Source organism: Callorhinus ursinus, unplaced genomic scaffold (assembly GCF_003265705.2).
Source record: "Callorhinus ursinus isolate GAN/ISIS: 27379988/994484 unplaced genomic scaffold, GSC_fseal_2.0 scaffold328, whole genome shotgun sequence".
NCBI lineage: Eukaryota > Metazoa > Chordata > Mammalia > Carnivora > Otariidae > Callorhinus > Callorhinus ursinus.
The window spans coordinates 22,068-36,836 of NW_027397383.1; the positions used below are offsets into that span (position 1 = coordinate 22,068).

Sequence of the window (14,769 nt, forward strand, 5' to 3'; positions counted from 1 at the left end):
ATCAATGCACTCTAATTTCTTTTTTTATTTTTAATTTAATTTTATTATGTTAGTCACCATACATTACATCATTAGTTTTTGATGTAGTGTTCCATGATTCATTGTTTGTGTATAACACCGAGTGCTCCATGCAGTATGTGCCCTCCTTAATACCCATCACTGTGCTAACCCATTCCCCCACCCCCCTCCCCTCTAAAACCCGGTTTGTTTCTCAGAGTCTATAGTCTCTCATGGTTCATCTCTCCCTCCGATTTCCCCCCCTTCATTTTTCCCTTCCTTATCCTAATGTCCTCCATATTATTCCTTATTTTCCACAAATTAGTGAAACCATACGATAATTGACTTTCTCTGCTTCACTTATTTCACTTAGCATAATCTCCTCCAGTCCCATCCATGTGGATGTAAAAGTTGGGTATTCATCCTTTCTGATGGCTGAGTAATATCCCATTGTATATATGGACCACATCTTTATCCATTCATCTGTTGAAGGGCATCTAGGCTCTTTCCACAGTTTGGCTATTACGGACATTGCTGCTATGAACTTTAGGGCCCTTGTTTTCATTACATCTGTGTCATTGGGGTAAATACCCAGGAGCGCAATTGCTGGGTCATAGGGTAGCTCTATTTTTAATTTTTTTAAATATTTTATTTATTTATTTGAGAGAGAGAGAATGAGAAATAGAGAGCACGAGAGGGAAGAAGGTCAGAGGGAGAAGCAGACTCCCCGCTGAGCAGGGAGCCCGATGCGGGACTCGATCCCGGGACTCCAGGATCATGCCCTGAGCTGAAGGCAGTCGCTTAACCAACTGAGCCACCCAGGCGCCCTCTATTTTTAATTTTTTGAGAACCTCCACACTGTTTTCCAAAGCGGCTGTACCAAATTGCATTTCCACCAACAGTGTAAGAGGGTTCCCCTTTCTCCACAACCTCTCCGACATTTGTTGTTTCTTGCCTTGTCCATTTTTGCCATTCTAACTGGTGTAAGGTGGTATCTCAATGTGGTTTTGATTTGAATTTCCCTGATGGCTAATGATGATGAACATTTTTTCATGTGTCTGTTAGTCATTTGTATGTCTTCTTTGGAGAAGTGTGTGTTCATATCTTCTGCCCACTTTTTGACTTGATTATTTTTTATGGATGTTGAGTTTGAGAAGTTCTTTATAGATCTTGGATACCAGCCCTTTATCTATAGTGTCATTTGCAAATTTCTTTTCACTTACCTCAGGGAACTCAGCAGATTAAACACCTATCTGATAGCTGAGTGATTGTTACTGTGAAGATTCTTTTCCCTCCACCAAGACATGTCTCTGAAACTAAAGAAGATATTTCCTACTATATACAGCAACCACATATCCAGCCCAATGCAATCACATCACTGTTCATGGCTGACTTCCTCCCAGCTGGAGGGTAGACTCCCAACCTTACTTAACAAATGCCTGTTTTTCTACCACATGAGACACAGTTTGAATCCACACATTTGGGTGTCTGAGCCCAAAAACCATACCAAGGGAAAGTCAGGAGATCACTTTAGATACAGATGGCCCTTTAAATTCACACAAATAATGACAATATGGACATGGAACAGTATCTGGTTTCCTTTGATCAAGTCCTAGGAAGGGAGTAAGAGCAGATGTGTCATGAGGAGAACAGATTAGATAAATCAGTATATCTGATGACATTCTTTCAGGCATACTGAAACCTTGCTGACACATCTGTCCCTTGAATCTTGGACAAAACATCAAGACGGTGGGCTAGAATGTGCCAGCCCTCAATTCCCACAGACACTCCATAAAGCACAACATATGGACAAACATAGTTTTGTCAGAACTCCAGAAACCAGCTAAAAAGTTGCAAAAGCCACGTGAATCCTTAACCAAGAAAAAGTCCTTACTCAAAATGTTGGGAAATTTTGTGGAATTGTGCCTCCCCTTGCCATACCCCCAGCTGGAGCAGTGTGGTTTAGTCAGGAGGACACTTCTTAATTCTCAGTTCCATCGTTTAGACAAAAGAAGAACATACTTGCTTATAAAGTACTGACTTGTGGAGGGATCTCCATATGATTTCTGTCTGTCCCTGGCTCAGAACAGTGATGGGGAAAGTGGCATAGTTGGAAGGCCTCTGATGGCAGGGACAGTTGCAGTGGATCATTAAAACAACAGTGAACTACAATTTGTGGGGGAAGCAAGACATTAACAAAGAGACATTTAATACAAATCCAAGGCTTCTAGAAAAAAAAAATGCAGGGATGAGAGTCTAAGGAAATTTAAAAGTGCCTCGTGTGTGGAGAACTTGACCAAAACACACAGAAGTCCACCTTTGCTTCTTTTATAAGATTTGAAAAACCAAACCTGAAAATTATAAATACATAATAATGGTCCCACACATACAAAAATCTCATCTATAATATCAGTAACGTAATGTGTTGTAGAAATTTTTTTTTGTAATCCACATGTGTTGTGGACCGAATTGGGTCCCCTCTTAATTCATATGTTGAAATCCTAACCTCCATTATTTTATAGTGTCTGTATATGGAAATAGTACTTCCAATAGGCAATTAAGTCAACATGGATCATATGGGTCACCTTCATCCAATATACGTGATTTCATATAAGTGGAGTTTAAGATACAGACACTTTTAGAGTTACAGCCATGTAAAGACAGACAGAGAAGATGGATGCCTACAAGCCAAGGAAAGGGTTCCCAACAAAATTCAACTCTGCCAACCCCTTGCCGTCCATCTTGTAGCTTCCAGAAAAGTGAGAAAATTAACTATTATTAATTACAACCCAGGTTGCTATACTTTGATATGGCAGCCCCAGCAAACAAATACACTATGGTAATGACAAATAAAGTATCAATAAACTACAGACAAAAGGAAATAGGAGGTAAATAAAAACATCCCATTATTAAAAAATCAACAGAATGAAGGCATTAAAAAAGGTAATGAGGGACAGCAATAGCTATAACAAGAAAAGACTTAACAAAAAGGGATTGAGTTATTTTCCCACCAGTAATCTTATTAAATGTCCCATTCAAAAGATACAGATTGACAGAATGGAATGGATTTAAAAAGAGAAAATAACTATGCTGCCTACAGGATACTTTCCTTAGTTCTAAGGACAGACGTTGATAGATTGTTAATGAAACGATAAAAAAAAAAAAGACTGTGCTGAAGTAGTAACCGAGTGAGGTCAGTGGCATTTATACTAATTCCGCACAAAAATAAAACTGTAAGAAAGGAAAAGGACACATAACAATAATAATGACACTTCACAATTATAAATATATGTATACCAAAACCCAGAGATATTAAATATATATAGAAATTTTGGCATAATTTCTAAGGGAACATGGAACATTTTCCAAGATAGACTTTATATAAGACCAATAAACATTTATTAACATTTTAAGAAGGGTAAAGTCATACAAACTAGCTTTCCTTATCATAATGAGATAAAATTAAAAATTTTAATTTTGCTGAAGCAAATTTAAGATTGCTGAAGCACATCTGGAAATCAAGAATATACGTGAAAATTTAATTACATACTCATAAACAACAAACTGGTCGAAGAATTAAACACAAGGGAAATTATAAATTATCCTGACAAAAATGAAAATAACACAATGTATCAAAATTTATTAGATATAGGAAAGGCAATGTTAAGAGGGAATTTAGAGTTGTAAAAGCTCACTTTAAAAAAGACTGCCAACTTAAGGCTCTATGGAGATGGCAGAGGGGGAGGATCCTGAACTCACTTAGTCCCAGAGACACACAAGATAACAAACACATCCATGCAACTACCTCTGAAAACAACCCAAGGATTGTCAGAACAAACTCTCTAGTTACTCATAGAGAGGAGGCCACATAAAAAAAATGTCAGGAGAAACGGAGATGCAGTTGGCAACGAAACCCTTCATGAGACTAACCACAAGCAGGAGGTACACTACGATCATGGAGAAGAGAGAGAATCAGAACCCATGGCAAGCGCCTCAAGGATGGGTCACCCACATCAGGATCATGGGTCCCTGTAATATATGGCTTTGGAAAACAGTGGGGCTTAACTTTCTGAATTTTTACAATCAGCTGGGAATAACTTGCTATTTTAAAAGTTAGCAGGCTTAACTCTGAAAGATCATGAGGGCAAGAAGAAACTGAGTCCCTGTCCCTAAAGTGCTAGCATAAGAGCATATGAACAGCATTTTGAGCAGCACCTGGGACATAGTAAAGGAGATTTATTGACCACTTCCAGAACACGCTTGGGTGTATGTGTGTGTGTGTGTGTGGGGATCTATAGGAGATTTCTCCAAGGACAAAAGAGCTGACCAGTGCCATTTCCTCCCAGACCCCAAGCCAAGATAGCAACACATGTGAAGGAACAAGTGTAAACACTCTTCGCCTATCTAGTTGGCACCATGAACTTCACCCCCACATTCTCCTGCAGATCCACACTACCCAACCCCTCCCATTACACAGGTGTCCATTCAAAGCATCTCCTGCCACAAAACACACTGCCAACAGCCCCAACAGTGAGATGTGACACTCCAAACTGACTCTCGCCCTGGGGAGAGGGAAAGATACACATGCACACGCGTATGTCCACAGTCCCAGCAGCCAAATATTGGCTAGTAGCACAGTGGACTGTCAATCAGTGCAAGGGCAGCCCTAGCAGGTATGACTGCTATTACTGCCCACTTTGGGAGCCTCAGTGCACACGGCAAGGATATCATCCTTCAAGTAGCCCCTGACATGAGCTTAGGGCAGGCATTTTGCTGACTGCTGTCACCTTCCAACTTCTAGCACATGTTGGAGCAGGCTGGTCCCTTCACAGCACAGGGTCAAAAACCTTCTTGGTGTAACAAGCACAGTGGTCAATTGCAGCCAAATGGACTGAAGCAAACTCTAGTCAGTCATGATAGTAAAGTGCACACAATCCACATAGAGACCTCCTTAGAGTACCTGGTTATGGTGAACCGGGACATTGTGCTGCTGGACACCACAGGACCTCTTCTTCAAAAAGCCATGACTGTTAAGGTCAAGAAATGTAGCTTATTTTCCAAATACATAGGAAACAAGCACAGAGGGTTACACATAATAATGAGGTGGAGGAATATGTCCCAAAAGAACAAGGACAAAACTGCATCAAATTGCTAAATGAACAGGAATAATCAATATGACTGTTATAAATTCAAAGTAATAGCTGTAAGATATTCATGGGATTTGAGAAAAGACTGTAGGCTCTCAGTGAGACAAAGACAGAACATATTGAAAAGAGACCCAGACTTAGATAAAGAACTCAGTAACTGAAATAAAATACTGTAGAGGGAAGCAATAGCATATAAGATGAGACAGAGGAATGGATCAGGGAGCTAAAGGCGGATTAATGGAAAACAACAAAGATGAACAGCAAAAAAGAAAGAAAATAAGAATAATAAAGTATGTGACAAGGTGAAGGGAACTCAGTATACCATCAAGATTAATAACATTCACTTTATAAAGAATCCTGAAGGAGAGAGAGAAAGAGGGGCAGAAAATTTATTTGAAGAAATAATAGCTGAGAATTTCATTAATTTGGGGAAGGAAAGAGGTATCCAGATCCAGGAGGCACAAAGAAACCCCCCCCAAAAGTCAACGAAAGGAGGTGCAAAAAAAGACACCTCATGGCAAAAAAGTAGTGATAAAGAGAGAATTATTTTAAAAAGCACTAGTAAAGGGGCGCCTGGGTGGCTCAGTTGGTTAAGCCGCTGCCTTCAGCTCAGGCCATGGTCCCGGGGTCCTGGGATCGAGCCCCACGTCGGGCTCCCTCCTCATGCAGGAAGCCTGCTTCTCCCTCTGCCTGCCGCTCCCCCTGCTCGTGCTCTCTCCCTCTCTCTCTCTCTCTCTCTCTGTGTGTCAAATAAATAAATAAATAAATCTAAAAAAAAAAAAGAAAAAAAAAAGAATTCCTTCTTTAAAAAAAAAAAAAGCACTAGTAAAGAAAAGTTACATATAAGGGAAATGACATAAAACTATCAATAAATTTCTTAGAAAATTTACAGGCCACAGAGGTATGGCATGTTACATTAAAAATGCTGAAAGATACAAGAAAACGTAAAACAATATATTTATGCACACAATATAGGAGCACTGAAATACATAAAGCAACTCTTAAGAGCCATAAAGGAAGTTAATCACAGTAATACAATAGAGGACTTCAAGACCTCACTCACATCAATGGATAGATTATCTAGCCAGAAAATCAACAAGGAAACAATGACTTTGAATAACACGATGTACCAGATGGACCTACCGGATATATTCAGAACATTTCGTTTAAAAAAATATTGGAATACACAATCTTTTCCAGTACATGAGGCATTCTCCAAAATGGATCCTATGTTAGGCCACAAAAAAGTCTCAAATTCAAAAAGATTGAAATTGTATCATGCATTTTTCTCACCACAATAGTATGAAACTAGGAAGTAATTGCAAGAAAAAAAGATGGAAAGAGCACAAACACATGGAGGCTAAATAACATTCTACCAAATATTGAATAGATGAAACAAGAACTAAAAAAGGAAATCAAAAAATATATGGAGAAAAATGAAAATAAACTACAATGATCCAAAATCTTTGGAATGCAGCAAAACTATTCTAAGAGGAGACATTATAACTATACAGGAATACATCACAGAGCAAGACAAATATCAAATAAAAAACATAACATTACACTTAAAGGAACTAGGAAAACAAAAACAAAAACCAAGCCAGTAGAAAGAAAAAAAATAAAGATTAATAAAAAACAAATGAAATTTAAACTAAAAAACAAAACCCAAGAAGACCAAATTAATGAATACAGGAGCTGTTTTTGTTTGTTTTGTTTTTTTTAATTTTTTATTGTTATGTTAATCACCATACATTATATCATTAGTTTTTAATGCAGTGTTCCATGATTCACTGTTTGTGCATAACACCCAGTGCTCCACACAGAACGTGCCCTCTTTAATAGCCATCACCAGGCTACCCATCCCCCCCCACCTCCCCTCCAGAACCCTCAGTTTGTTTTTTGGAGTACACCCTCTCTCATGCTTGGTCTCCCCCTCCGATTTCCCCCCTTTCATTCTTCCCCTCCTGCTATCTTCTTCTTTTTATTTTTCCTTAATTTATATTGCATTATTTGTTTCAGAAGCACAGATCAGTGATTCAACAGTCTTGCACAATTCACAGCGCTCACCATAGCACATACCCTATGCAATGTCTATCACCCAGCCACCCCATCCCTCCCACCCACCCCCACTCCAGGAACCCTCAGTTTGTTTCCTGAGATTAAGAGTTCCTCATATCAGTGAGGTCATATGATACATGTCTTTCTCTGATTGACTTATTTCAGTCAGCATAACACCCTCCAGTTCCATCCACTCATTGCAAATGGCAAGATCGCATTCCTTTTGATGGCTGCATAATATTCCATTGTGTATATATACCACCTCTTCTTTATCCATTCATCTGTTGATGGACATCTTGGCTCTCTCCACAGTTTGGCTATTGTGGACATTGCTGCTATAAACATCGGGGTGCACGTACCCCTTTGGATCCCTACATTTCTATCTTTGTGGTAAATACCCAGTAGTGCAATTGCTGGATCTCCCTTGGGTGGGCAGAGGGGCAGGCCCTGGTCCTGCTGGGCTTCACGCTGATGATGCAGAGGGAGGACTGAGGGACCGTGGACCCCAGCCCAGCGTCAGTCTGGGAAGGTCCCGTGGTGGGTGGGGGAATGGGAACACGTGGTGAGTCCTGACTTCTGCATCCGGGTCTCAAAGACGCTGGATGCCTTGGCAGAAGGAGAAGGGCCTCCCTCGTTGGGCAGAGGGCAGGCCTCAGGTCCTGCTGGGCTTTACGGTGAGGATGCAGAGGGAGGAGTGAAGGACCCTGGACCCCAGCACAGCGTCAGTCAGGGAAGGTCCATTGGGGGGAGGGGGGCTGATTGGAACACGTGGTGAGTCTGGACTTCTGAGTCCGGGTCTCAGAGAGACTGAGGTGAGGGCCTGATGAAAGGAGCACATGCTCAGGTGGGCAGAGGGGAGGGCCCTGGTCCTGCTGGTCTTCACGCTGAGGATCCAGAGGGAGGACTGAGGGACCCTGGACCCCTGCCCAGCCTCAGTCTGGGAAGGTCCGTGGCGGGGGTGGGGTGGGTGATGGGAACACATGGTAAGTCCTGACTTCTGCATCCGGGTCTCAAAGACGCTGGATGCCTTGGCAGAAGGAGAAGGTCCTCCCTCTTTGGGCAGAGGGGAGACATCAGGTCCTGCTGGGCTTTACGGTGAGGATGCAGAGGGAGGATTGAGGGACCCTGGACCCCAGCACAGCGTCAGTCAGGGAAGGTCCATTGGGGGGAGGGGGCTTATTGGAACACGTGGTGAGTGGACTTCTGAGTCCGGGTCTCAGGGAGACTGAGGTGAGGGCCTGATGAAAGGAGCAGATGCTCAGGTGGGCAGAGGGGAGGGCCCTGGTCACCCAGTGCTGGGGGTGTGGCTTGGGGAGGCCAGGGATAAACCCTGCGGGAGGATAGAGGGGAGACCCGTAGAAGCCCACCCATGATGTCAGTCTAGAAGCCCCCCCTGGGCGGGATGGGGACACGTGACCAGTGTGGCGGAATTCTGCATCTGGGTCTCCCGAGAACCTGGGGTCCTTGGTGGATCGAAGGAGAGGGCCTCCCTCAGGGGGGCAGAGGGGCAGGCCCAGGTCCTGTTGGGCTTTACGCTGAAGTTGCAGAGGGAGGACTGAGAGACCCTGGACCCCAGCCCAGAGTCAGTCCCTAGAGGCCTGAGTGGAGGACGGGGACACCCCGATTGTGTTCGTGCGTGCGCTTGTGTGTCCCCCACTTGCCCATCCGGGTGGCCCAGACACGGGATGCCCCGGTGCCCGGGAGCCAATCCGCAGGCAGTAGGGACAGGCAGAGGCATAGGCACCCAGGGAGTCCTGGTGGAGATCAGAAGAAGGCCCGAGAAACCTGGACGCCCCATCTCAGTCTTGGGTAGCCCTGGGCTTCGTGGCCGCACGTGTTGGCTACAGACTTAACCTAGTGGGCTCAGGGCAGGGAGGGCCTTGGTGATGGCAGACCAGCTTGGGGACAGCAGATGGAGGGGCCTAGGATCTGCCAGGGCTCGAAGCGAGGACCCCCAAGGGACTCCCCAGGGAGCCCGCAGGACCGCGGCCTTGATTCAGCCATGGGAGACTCCTGGGATGGAAGAGCCCACACAGCGCGTGGCCACTTTGGCCTCAGGGCCTCTGAGAACCCCTGGCCGTTTGGATGGAGCACTGCCTCGAGTATGCGGGTGGGGGGCGGTGGCCCACGTGTTGCTGGGTGGAAATGCGAGGACCGGAAGGAGGACTGCGGGATTGGGGACAGCGAACAGATTCAGTCCCAGGAGGCCCCGGGGCCAGATGGTCACCTAGGGCGTGCCCTGACTTCCCAGCCACGTCTCCTAGAGCCTGGGGTCTGAGTGGAAGGATCAGGCTTCAGGGCCACCCAGGCTGAGCCCGGTTCTGCCAGGATGGAAGGGGAGGACCAGAGGGAGGACTGACTGGGCCGCAGTAGGGACAGGCCATGGAGGAGGCCCCTGTGGAGGAGGAGCCCATGCCTCCTGTCCGGGGGTCTACATCTGGCTGTTAGAGCCTGAGGGCCTGTGGTGAGAAGGAGCGGGCCTGGGGTGGGGCGGGCCTGTGTGTGTGTGAGGGTGGAGTGTGGGGTCGGGGGGGGCGGGGGGCGGGGCATAGGTCCGGTTGGGAGTCAGGGTGAGGACCCTGGGGGAGGACTGGCCGTACCCCCTCCACCCCATCTCAGCAAAGAAGCCAGGGCACCGGAGTCTGGCCGGGCCCGATCCAGGGAGGATCGGTCAGCGGGGGCCCAACCTGGCACGCATGCTCACTTGTCTCATGGGCCAGAAGGCGGGAGTCCTCGGGGAGCTGAGGTCTTGGTCTGAGGGGCACGTGGCTTCTGTCTCACATTGGGGACCTGGAAGAAGGGCAGGCCCTGGCAGGAAGAAAGAAGATTAGGGGCCTGAGGGCATCCCCACCGCAGGACAGAGGGGCCCGTCCCTATGACCAGTCCTTTGGGATCTTGCCGGGAGCTGAGGGGGGATGGAGATGTGGCCATTGATGAGGACGTGCTGGCTCCTCACCCTCCTCTCGGAGCTCTCAGGGAGGTGAGGACCATGCTGGGAGAGGTCGGGGTCAGGTCATCTGGGGAAGTGCACCTGGGAGACACACAGGAGTCCCTGCTCCTGCCAAGAATCAGTGTGGGGACACCCGAGGGAGGAGTGAGTGACTCCCAACCCACCCTCAGGACCACGAAGGGATGGCCCAGAAATCTGTGCAGCCCCTACCTGGAGGCCCTGGGAACCTGGGGTGGGGCCTATCAGGCTGAGTCCCTCCTCTCCAGATCTTTCCTCTCAGGATGGGGTGGGCTCAGGCATGAGGGTCTGGACTCAGGTAGCAGAGAAGGCAGGTGCCCTGGCTCTGGCTTTGGCCCTGATGGTGGGGGGCAGATGAGAAATGAGGGGATGCCTCCCACAGCAGGATCCTTAGGGCCCAGGCCTACCCTGCCGCTGCTGCCAGCCATGGGGAGATGGGCGATCGGTGGGCCAAGTTGTTTCTCCTGACTTTTCCTTCTGGCGTCTCCCAGAGATGAGGTCTCGGCACCAGGAGGGTGGCCTCCGGTCAACACAGGGAGTTTTCCCAGGCCTTCCGTGGGGTCAAGGTATAGACAGAGAGGTGCACCCATCCCAGCACAGACTGCACCCGAGCTTGGCCGTCCCTGGGATCCCGAGACGAGCCCTTAGACCTCTGGCAGGCGTGGGCAGAGGTGGGCCCCCTCGCTTACCTTCTGTGGGGTCTCAGGGCTCTGTGCTCTTGCTGTGACCCTGTGGCCTCAGGCTGCGGGGGTGGGGCCCAGGCCCTGCCAGGGGAAATAGCAGTCCCCTGAGGGGCCAAGGAGGGGACCACCCAGCTTGGACGGATGGGGACCTCACAGAGTCTGCCCCAGCCCCCCTGCCCCACTGGGGGCCCGGGGCCGTGCTCTGTGTCTACACCCCAAAGTGACTCCTCCTTTTCTCCTCCAGGGGCTTCCAGAATTCAGAGTCGAGGCCTAGGTCCGAGGCAGGAGCCTCTAAGGTCCCAGAGCAGGGGAGGTGCAGGTGAGTGCCAGTGGTCAAGGTGAGGTACTTGCTCTGACTGTGGAGCCAGGGGCTCGCCCGTCCCACCCCAGAGGGGACCCCTTAGCACCCAAGTCCGATGCAGCGCACTGTCAGCTCCGGGACTTCAGGCCTCTGCTGCCTGGGCCGCACCGTGAGGAACCGTCCCACCTCTTTCTTCAGGTTCAGCCCGACACAAACGCCATGCCCCTGGGTCAGAGAGGTGATCTCTGGAAGCTGGAGGAAGACCCAGGCCCGGCCCAGGGCCTGGTGGAGGCACAGCTGTTGGGGGCTGGGGAGGAGAAAGTCTCCCGCACCCCCTCCTCCTTCTCCACCTTGACCTCCTCCCAGTCCGCCGCCCCATCTGGCTCCTGCTCTGCCCTGTTTCTGGTCCCCTAGGAGGAGGGGTCTGCTGCTGGGTTCCAGAATCGTCCCCAGAGCTCTCTGAGTGCCTGCCCCTCCCCCACTGCCCAAGCAGCCACTGCCTGCAGCCAGCCTGACCAGGGCTCCAGCAGCTCCGATGAGGAGGGGTCCAGCCCCTGCGAGGAGCCTGAAGAAGCCTAGCCGGGCTCCAAAACATAATCCAGGGGAAGCTGGCCGAGCTGGTGGAATTCCTGCTCCTCAAGTATCACATCAAGGAGCCGACCAGCCAGGCAGAGATGCTGGAGATCGTCGGCCAGGATGCCCTGGATGCCTTCCCTGTGATCTTGGGCCAGGCCTCCGAGTGCTTGCAGCTGGTCTTTGTTATGGATGTGAAGGAAGTGGACCCCAGCGACAACTCCTACATCCTGGACCCCGTCCTGGGCGTCACCTATGATGGGATGCTGAGCAGTGAGCAGGGAGTGCCCAAGACCGGCCTCCTAGTGGTGCTCCTGGTGGTGAGCCTCCTGCATGGCGACCGTGCCCCCGAGGAGGAGGTGTGGGAAACACTGGGGGTCATGGGGGTGTATGTCGGCCAGGAGCACATCATCTACGGGGAGCCTAGGGAGCTCCTCACCAAGGTCTGGGTGCAGGAAGGGTACCTGGAGTACCGGCAGGTGCTTGGCAGGGACCCTGCTCACTACGAGTTCCCATGGGGTTCCAGGGCCCATACCGAAACCAGTAAGTTGCAAATGCTGGAGTATTTGCTCCGGGTCAGGCGCAAGCAGCTGGCTTCCTCCCTGGCCCTGTCTGAAGGGGCTCTGAGAGATGAGGGAGAGGAGGCCTGAGTCCCATTGGTGGCCAGGCCCTTTCCAGGCTTTGGTGGGGTCAGCAGCTTCTCCTGCGGGGTGCTGGGCATGAAGTGAGGCCACATTTTGGTTCTTCCCTGTGTGTGTGAAAAGAGAGAGCCCCGAGAGTTCTAAGTAGGGTAGGGCCAGGGAGGGTTGGGGGAAGAAAGCAGGGTGAAGAGCCAGCCTCTCTGGGGGCCTGTTCTCTGCGATGACTCTGACATCCAGAGCTTGGATTTCTTGAGGAAGCTCTCAAATGTTGTTCCTTGGAGAAGAAGTTTTAACCAGCTTCGGCAGGTAAAAGTGTGGGTGACATCCACCCCACAGCATTTGTACTTACCCAGTTCAAGAGTTTTAAGAGTTTTGTCATGTTCTGGAAATAAGGTGGGAGATCTTCCCTCCTTGTTTGGGTTCTGGAATGAAATCACGGGGCATTGGCATAGGAATTTGTTGGAAAGGTGGAAGAATGGAGCAGTCAAGTGACGGGGTCAGGAAATATGGAAATAAAAGATTATTCATTTTTGCTTCTTACTCCTTCTCGTCTGTCATTCTGCAAAAGTAACATAGATGCGTGTGCCTTCATTCACTCACTTCTTCATGAAAGGAGGAGAAATGACATCTCAGCACAGAGGGAGCCCTGCTAATTGGCTCCTTGATTCCTAGACATGGGCTGAGCTCTGCTCTCTGGAAGGCCCTGTGTGTGAGCAGTGAGGACATTAGGAGAAGCAGGACACGTCCCACCCTTAGGGGACTGTCTAGCAGCTGCACTCATGGCAGGAAAGTGGGGAGAGGTGCCCTGAGACCTGCAGAGGAAGTGGAAGAAGGGTGAGGGAGTGTGGCTCCCGGGGCAAGCACTGCAGTGGAAGTGCCCCTGGCCTGGGTGGCTCAGGGTGTCGGGTCACCGTGCTTCCTTCTGTGCAGCTGATCACCGTGAACCTGGGGGGTGACAGTGGCCCTATTTGGAGACAGGGTACCTTAGAGGTGGCAGCAAAGTCTGAAATGGATAATTGCTCTGAGAAGTTCCTTCTGGATCATGGATAAACCAGGGAGAAATCTCCTCCTGGGGCAGGAAAGGAAGGTATCCTGCACTCTCTTCCACAGGGCCGTTGAACACAGTGCACAGACTAGGTGTTTTATATCCGTCATCTGCAAGTATTTCTGGAGAAATACAGTGATATTTCTTTTTTTTTTAATTTTTTATTGTTATGTTAATCACCATATATTACATCATTAGTTTTTGATGCAGTGTTCCATGATTCATTGTTTGTTCATAACACCCAATGCTCCATGCAGAATGTGCCCTCTTTAATACCCATCACCAGGCTAACCCATCCCCCTACCCCCTCCCCTCTAGAACCCTCAGTTTGTTTTTCAGAGTCCAACATCTCTCATGGTTCGTCTCCCCCTCTGACATACTCCCCTTTTCTTCCTCTCCTGCTTCTTTTTCTTTTTTCTTAAAATATGTTGCGTTATTTGTTTCAGAAGTACAGATCTGTGATTCAACAGTCTTGCACAATTCACAGCGCTCACCATAGCACATACCCTCCCCAATGTCTATCACCCAACCACCCCATCCCTCCCACCCCCAACCACTCCAGTAACACTCAGTTTGTTTCCTGAGATTAAGAATTCCTCATATCAGTGAGGTCATGTGATACATATCTTTCTCTGATTGACTTATTTCACTCAGCATAACACCCTCCAGTTCCATCCACGTCGTTGCAAATGGCAAGATCTCATTCCTTTTGATGGCTGCATAATATTCCATTGTGTATATATACCACCTCTTCTTTATCCATTCATCTGTCGATGGGCATCTTGGCTCTTTCCAAAGTTTGGCTATTGTGGAAATTGCTCCTATAAACATTGGGGTACACGTACCCCTTTGGGTCCCTACATTTGTATCCTGGCGGTAAATACCCAGTAGTGCAATTGCTGGATCGAACGGTAGCTCTAATTTCAACTGTTTGAGGAACCTCCATACTGTTTTCCAGAGTGGTTGCACCAGCTTGCATTCCCACCAAGAGTGTAGGAGGGTTCCCCTTTCTCCACATCCCCGCCAACATCTGTCGTTTCCTGACTTCTTAATTTTAACCATTCTGATGGGTGTGAGGTGGTATCTCATTGAGGTTTTGATTTGGATTTCCCTGATGCCGAGCGATGTTGAGCACTTTTTCATGTGCCTGTTGGCCATTTGGATGTCTTCTTTGGAGAAATGTCTGTTCATGTCTTCTACCCATTTATTGATTGGATTATTTGTTCTTTGGGTGTTGAGTTTGATAAGTTCTTTATAGATTTTGGATACTAGCCCTTTATCTGATATGTCATTTGCAAATATTTTCTCCCATTCTGTCGGTTGTCTTTTGGTTTTGTGGACTGTTTGTTTTGCTGT

The 14,769-nt window shown here is 48.3% G+C and overlaps 1 pseudogene; it reads left to right on the plus strand.

The window, feature by feature from the left end:
- LOC141372019 (melanoma-associated antigen 8-like) overlaps positions 1-12,377 on the plus strand; it is a 32,670-nt pseudogene extending 20,293 nt beyond the window's left edge.
- Positions 12,378-14,769: the final 2,392 nt, after the last annotated feature.